Consider the following 7836-nt stretch of genomic DNA (forward strand, 5'->3'; position numbering starts at 1 on the left):
TAATTCGCTGGATGTTTCTCCTCCAAGAGTTCGATATCGAAATTAGAGACAAGAAAGGAAGTGAAAACGTGGTGGATGACCACTTGAGTCGTTTAGTGCATAATGAGGAGTCTCTAGAGGCCTTCCCAGATGAGCAGCTACTGTCCATTGAGGTAAGTGAACCATGGTATGCCGATTTAGTGAATTTTTTGGTGTCTAAACAAGTTCCAAGCACCCTAAACAAGCACCAACGTGATAAACTCAAAAAGGATGCACGGTTTTATGTGTGGGATGACCCATACTTGTGGAAATATTGCCCTGATCAAATTCTACGTAAATGTGTACATGATTTCGAATTTCATTCAATTTTAACTTTATGTCACACTTATGCATGTCTGGGTCATTTTGGCACCCAAATGATAGGAGCATATTTATGCGACTTTGTTAGCTTGTTTCTTTGCATTTAGTAAGTTAGTTTCTATTTATTATAGTGTTTTAAGCTATTTTCGTGTGTTTGTAGGTTTAAATGACAAAGTTGGCAAGAAAGTGCAATTTGGTACTATTTGGAGCAGTTTTGGGCTTGGAATGGATTGCATATGCATAGAGCAAGGTGGATGGACGAATTTGAAGATCAAGAGAGGATAGGAATGTGATTCACATCTGGAAGAATTAAATTGAAGACTTGGAAGATAAAGAATCAGCTACAAAGAAGGAATATTATCCAAATTTCCTTATCTTATCCAAACCTTATCCAACCTTATCTTATCTTATCCTAATCTTTTCCTACCTTAATTCCAACTTCAAAGAGGACTCCTTTTCACATTAAATCACCTAAATATCATGTTCTAGAAGCCCTATTTTCGTGCCCTAAGTTTATGGTACATGTAACCCTTCTAGAAGTTCTAGAATCTGCCACAAGGACCATTCCTTGTCCTCCTTGGAATCTGATTGAAAGTGTCCCTGTTCTTTGGTGATTTGGAGTCCTAATTCCTCTCCTTTTCAGCCCAAATTCGTACCTTCCCTTCACCCTATAAATACATGATGCCGCAACACTCATAAACCACCACCCTCTACCCCAAATTCACACCACACCATCCACCACACCTCAAGAGCCTAAATTCACACAAATCCCCATTGTGGGCAATAAGGAAGGAAGGAGGAGCCACCTGGAGTGTTTCTAGATGTATTTTATCTTTGTTTTTAATGTTTAAGTTTAATTATCTTTGTTTTGCGAACATGAGGAACTAAATTCGTTTTAGTTAGAGGTAAATTCAAAGCCATGAACATATATGTGATATGAATTGATTTCATCCAATTATTGTTTCATAAATCATGAATGCGATTTACTTATCTGTTTGATTGATAACTTATTCTTGTATGTTGATTAAGGAGGCCTACTTAGTTTGCATTCATGAATTTGATGCTAGAATATAAGGGAGTTTCACATAATTGTTATTCACTTATATTCACAAGTAGTGGAAGTCACTAGTCATGATTGTGTTAAGTGAATCCTTGGTAGGAGTCTCATGCATTTCATAGTGATGAATGTCTTGTCAATGCTTATGATTTTCATAGAACTTAATGAATTTTGATATGTATCTCTATCATGTGTTTCATATAGGGAACTTGAGAAAGATAATTTGGTTGTAATGCGTATCCATTCAATTCAACGAAATAAGGAAAATCTGATGGTTGGTTGTGCGATGCAATTAACTTGGGGCATTGTCATTCATGGTTTAAAAATCGATTTGTATGCATGTGTGTCATGTGTGAAGAAGGACCCTTTAGCTAGCCATTTACCCATATTTCACCCAATTTCGTCCAAATTGTTTAGAGTCTTTAAATTTGTTTGTTTTTACTTTAATTTCGTACAAATCAATCTCCCCTTTAATTAAGTGTGTTAGATTAGTTAGAAACGTGTTCAAATCTGTCCAAATTAGTGTTTTGAGTCTTAATAGTCTAAAATTCGTCCAAATAGCTTCTTAGAGTCTGTTTCAAGTCAATTTAACTTAGTTTGTGTGTTTTGAGTCTTTTTAGTTTGTTTTGAATCATATAAGTCTAGTTAAGTGTTTTTAAGTTTTGTTTTGTGTTTTTAAGTCAGTTTAGAGTAGATTAGCATCCCTTCTAATCCCCGGCCTAAAACGATCCCTACTTTCATACACTACAATCATAGGGTTTTAATTTGAGTGTTAGAATATTTCACATCATTTGCCACTCACTTGTGAGGTGGTATAATGATGTGAAATATTCTAACACTCAAATTAAAACCCTATGATTGTAGTGTATGAAAGTAGGGATCGTTTTAGGCCGGGGATTAGAAGGGATGCTAATCTACTCAAATTAAACTCTAAATCACTAAACTAGACTCAATAACAGAAAACTAGACTTAGAAACACTCAACTAGAAACTAAAAACTCAAAACACACTAAACAGACTCTAAACAACACAATACTAGCAAATAGACTCAAAACAGACTCTAAGGAGTTATTTGGACGAATTTTAGACTAGTAGACTCAAAACACTAAATTGGACAGATTCAAACACGTTTCTAATTAACTAATCTAGCACACTTAATTTGAGTGTTAGAATATTTCACATCACCAAAGGACAGCACTTAAGGTTCTTGAATGTGGATTTTATTGTGTCTTTCACACAAAAAATGAAAATTTTGAAAAAAATTCGAAAAAAGTTTTGAAAAACCCAAAAAGAGTTGTTTTTGTGTCTTTGTTTGTGTCTTAGGGTACCTTCCAACACAATGATGAGGATTTGATTTTTAATTGCATGACTGTTAAAGAAAGTTACAAACATGGATGGAAATTTGATTTGCTCTTTGGTTTATGCTTAGTTGTAGTTGACGTTTACGAATTCACATGTAATCACAAAGAAAAAAAATCAGTTTTTGTAACATGTTTGAAGGAAGGAACTCAAACTAACACTACAACCCTAAGAGACTTGAGCCTAAACTTTGTTTGGAGAGTTATTAATCTATGATTTCTTGTTTTCTAAAGTCGTTGCATGATCTCATCATTTCTTTGCTTCGTTGCTACGTAGAATGCGTTTTCATCATTATAGTTCCAAATACTAGAACTCATGCCCATTTCATTCAAAGCATGATATTGAGTGCATAACATACAATAAAATGTTGTTTAGTTAAACCAAAGCCAAAAAGCCTTGTCCCTTTGCATTTGTATTGTAGGTTTAACCCTTTTGAGCCTTATGTAGCCTATTTTCTTTGTTAGCCACATTATCCTTACCTAGCCTAGAATAGGACTATCCATACCCTTGTTCTTAAAGAATAGGTGAGCATGACTTAGAGGGAATTCCTTTTGAGTTACATTATGCAGAAAAACAAGTGTGGGGAAAGGTAAAAGGGCATGGGAAAAGAAAGAAAGAAAAAAAAAAAAAAAAAAAAAAAAAGAGTTGAGAAATAAGTGAGAATAAACTCAGAAGTATTGGTTGTTGAAGAAAGGGTCCAAAAGTTTGAATTTGACCCTAAGTATTGTGTGAATCTTCCCTTTGTGTTTAAAAGTTGATTTCTGCATCAAAAGTGAATTCTAAGTGTCAATTTCATTACTTTGCTTACTATTACCTTAACAACCTTTGTTTATCCTTAACCTTTCTTTGTTAGCCAATACCCTAGCCTCATTACAACCCTTAGACTTCTATCTTGATTGTTATGTGTTTCAATATGTGGAGTTTGAAATTGGTATGAGCATATGGAATCCCTCGTTCTCGCTTCTAAGTAGTAGCATTCCGTTCATGAGATCATATACATGTCATATTAATAATTCTAGAAAATGCTTTCTTTGTTATAACATATGTGAGTGCTAGTCTACATGTTTACATCAATCTTCTCACATATATTTAGTGTAGGGAGTGTAGTCAGAAAATCTGTGTGAAAATAGAGAGTATATCTAGTGAGGAATTAAGGGAATTCTCTAAGGCATGATTACTACGTTCAAAATGTTGTTTTAATTGATTAAATGTGAGCTAGTAAGTGGTAACTATGGTTAAGTGTTTGCTTAAGTGTAAAGAGAGCTAAAATCTGTGGGAGTAGTGATTTTTAATATGTCACGTTCATTCAAAATCCCTGAGGCAATTGTTGGAAGGTCCAGATTGTGTTTTGATTGTTTTGTTTGTTTTATTTTGCTTGAGGACTAGCAAAAGCTAAGTGTGGGGGAATTTGATAGGAGCATATTTATGCGACTTAGTTAGCTTATTTCCTTGCATTTATGTTGTTAGTTCCTAATTATTTTAGTATTTTAAGCTATTTTCGTGTGTTTATTGGTCCGAAGGGCTAAAGAGGCAAAATAGTGCATTTTGGACCATTTTAGAGCAGTTTTGGGCTTGGAATGGATAACACATGCATGGAGCAAAGTAGATGGACGAAATTGAAGTTCAAAGGAGGCTAGGAATCTGCTAAACAGATGGAAGAAATTAATTCAAGACTTGGAAGAAAAGGAATCAGCTACAAAGAAGGAAACATGAGCCAAACTTCCTTATTTTGACTTAGTCAATCCTAATCTTTTCCTAGTTAAATTCCAGCTGTTGGGGGGCGGGTGGTTCCTAATTAATTTAGGACACTTAAATATAAGTTCTAGAAGCCCTAATCCCAGTCAAAGAGGGATACCGCACCTTTCCCTTCTTTCCTTTTCCTTGCCGTGCAAGGAAGTCATTTTCCCTTTCTTTCTAGGCTTGCCGTAGATTTCCTTCCATTTTCTCTTAGGATTATGATTTATTACCCTATTCTTGGAGGATTTGGAGTCTTAAACCTTTCCCATTTTAATTCCCAGCCGTGCCCTTGCCTTCCCATATAAATAAGAGCTTTGCCACAACTTTTAAGGGATCCATTCACTACCATTCAACCTTTCAATCATTCTTTCATACAATTCATCACTCAAACCTTCACCCATACCTTGTGCCGTAGCAAAGGAGAAGAAGGAGGACCTTGGGACATGCTTGCCATTCAAGATTGGATTGTTGGAGTGTTCTTAGGTGCAATCCATCTTTTGTTTTCAATGTTTAATTTAAGTTTTCTTTGTTTTACTATGAACATGAGGAACTAATTTCGTTTTGGCTAGAGGAGACTTTGAAACCATGATTAATTTGCAATATGAATTGATTACGTCCAGTTGTGATTTCACATCGTGAATGCAATTTACTTAACTGTTTGATTGATAACTTATTCCTGTATGTTGATTAAGCATGCATACTTAGTTTGCATGCATGAATTTGATGCTAGAATATAAGGGAGTTTCACCTAATCGTTATGAACTTATATTCATAAGTAGTGGAGGTTGCTAGTCACAATCGTGTTAAGTAAATTCCTGGCAGGAGTATCATGCTGTTCATAGTTATGAATGCCTTGTCAACAGTTAGATTTTCACAAAGCTTAATGATCTTTGATTGTATCTCTATTATGCTATTTATGTAGGGAACTTTTGAAGAATAATTTGGTTGCCGATGCGTATTCCATCCAATTCAATGACTTAAGGAAAATATGAGGGTTAATTAGTGTTGTTCATGGTTAATCTGGGGTGTTGAGGTTCATGGTTTATTGGAAAAGCAACTGGAAATCAATTTGTATGCAAGTGTGTCATGTGTGGAGAAGGACCCTTCTAGCTAGCCATTCACCCATAGTTTTCCCTAAATTCGTCCAAAGTTGTTTAAGTCTTTAAATTTGTTTGTTTTTACCTTAAATTCGTCAAAAACCTAATCCCCCTTACTTTCTTGTATCAAATTAGCTAGAATCTAACTTGTGTTTTTAAAGTGTTTTGAGTCAAAGTTAAGTAGATTAGTAATCCCTCCTAATCCCCGACCTAGAACGATCCCTACTTTCATTTATACTACAATTGTCAACAAGAGGGTTTAATTTGTGTGTTAGAATATTTCACATCACTAAGTATTCTTCCTTGCATGATACTTCCTTGAAGAAATTGAGTCCAGAGATTAGAGCTTAACAACTTGCAGCAATAGACTTATTAATTGCCCAAGTTTGGTCTTCTAAGCAAGCTGCTTCGGAAGGTTATTAGGTCATAAGGACTTATTTGGCTCTTGTCTAGGGACGGCTAGAAGCGTTGTCGCTTGAGCGAGAGCAGTTGGAAACCGAAGCATCACGACTTTAACATGTTCTCTCAGAATAGGAAGCTACACTTTCCTAGCATCAAGAGGAGATTTTATGCCTAGGGCAAGAGAAGGGTGCAGCCATGGAAGTGCCTACCTTGTCTCCTACCGATGTAGAAACTTTGAGGACTTTGGAAGGCTTGCTTAAAGATTGTCGCCGTAGTTTTAGGGACATAGCTTTCAAGTAGTGCCTTCCATTTTTGTGCTTTAAGTGTTCTTTGCCTTTGCTCATTTTTTGTAATAAGGCTTTATAGCCAAATTTTTCCTTTAAAGAAATAAAGTATTCATATTCGAATTTGCTCTTTATTCTTCAAAGTGTTTGTGTTTTGTTGGTGATGTGACTGTACTTGAAGTTTTCAAGTTTCAAGTTGCCTACATACCCTTGATTGAGGAGGGATCAAGTCGTGACGTAGTTCAAATGAATGATGGATGTTGGCGATTTTAATGGTGATTATGATGGTGATTTTTTTTTTTTTTTATTTTGTCGTACACAGTTTATGCTCTTGTAGGCCAGGAGCGTTGGGTGTCGCTTTTTATACTCTTGTGAACAAGGAGCGTTGTGTCGTGTGCCTCGTGCAGGCGAAGAGTATTGAGTGTTTGCCTTAGGGGTAGTAGCATTTCAAAAATCTGCCATTAATGAGGCTGATCTTCAAGCCATCTTCCTCCATGATTAAGTAGGCACCGTTGGTGTAGACCTCTTATATTACGTAAGCTCAATGATGGCCCTTTGTAATGCCAAGACAAGATCTCCAGTTTGCAAAGACCTTGGGCGAACCTTCTTGTTGAACGCCTTAGATAGCCATGCTTGGTAGCATTCTAGGTGTTATTGAGCTTCGAGCTTCCTTTCGTTGAGTGCTTCCAACTCTTGAAGTCATAGCTTTGCGTTTTCCTCTTCAATCAAGCCTTCTTGTATGGCGATCCTTAGTGAGAGGATTTGACTTTCGAGTGGCAGAACAACTTCCATGCCATATACGATAGAATAAGGCATAGCTTGAGTAATGCACTTTCTTGCTTCTTTTGCCATTTAAACCTACAAACGCACAAAAATAACTTAAATCACTATAATAAATAGAAACTAACTATGTAAATGCAAGAAAACAAGCTAACTAAGTCGCATAAATATGCTCCTATCAAATTCCCCCACACTTAACTTTTGCTAGTCCCCGAGCAAAACAAAGAAACAAAACACAACCTAAACCTTCCAACAATTGCCTTAGGGATTTCCAATACAACATGACATGTTAAAAATCACTACTCCCATAGATTTTAGTTATCCTTACTTTTGAGCATACACTTAACCGTAATCACCACTCACTAGCTCGCATGTAATCAATTAAAAAACTTTTTGAATGTAGTAACATGCCTTAGAGAATCCCTCAATTCCTCACAGGATATACTCTCTATTTTCACATAGATTTTCTGACTACACTCCTTACACTAGGTATATGTGAGAAGATTGATGTAAACATGTAGACTAGCACTCACATATGTATAATCAAAGAAGGCATTTTTTGGAATTATTAATATAACATGTGTATGATCTCATGAATGGAATGCCACTACTTAGACGTGAGAACCAGGGATACCATATGCTCGTACCAATTTTAAACTCCACATATTGAAACACATAACAATCAAGGTCGAAGTCTAAGGGTTGTAACAGGGCTAAGGTATTGGCTAACAAAGAAAGGCAAGGATAAACAAAAGTTCTTAAAGCAATAGTAAGCAAAGTAA

The sequence above is a fragment of a genome, unplaced genomic scaffold (assembly GCF_019419815.1).
Source record: "Pyrus x bretschneideri cultivar Hongxiangsu unplaced genomic scaffold, Pyrus_bretschneideri_v1 Contig150, whole genome shotgun sequence".
Classification (NCBI taxonomy): Eukaryota; Viridiplantae; Streptophyta; class Magnoliopsida; order Rosales; family Rosaceae; genus Pyrus; species Pyrus x bretschneideri.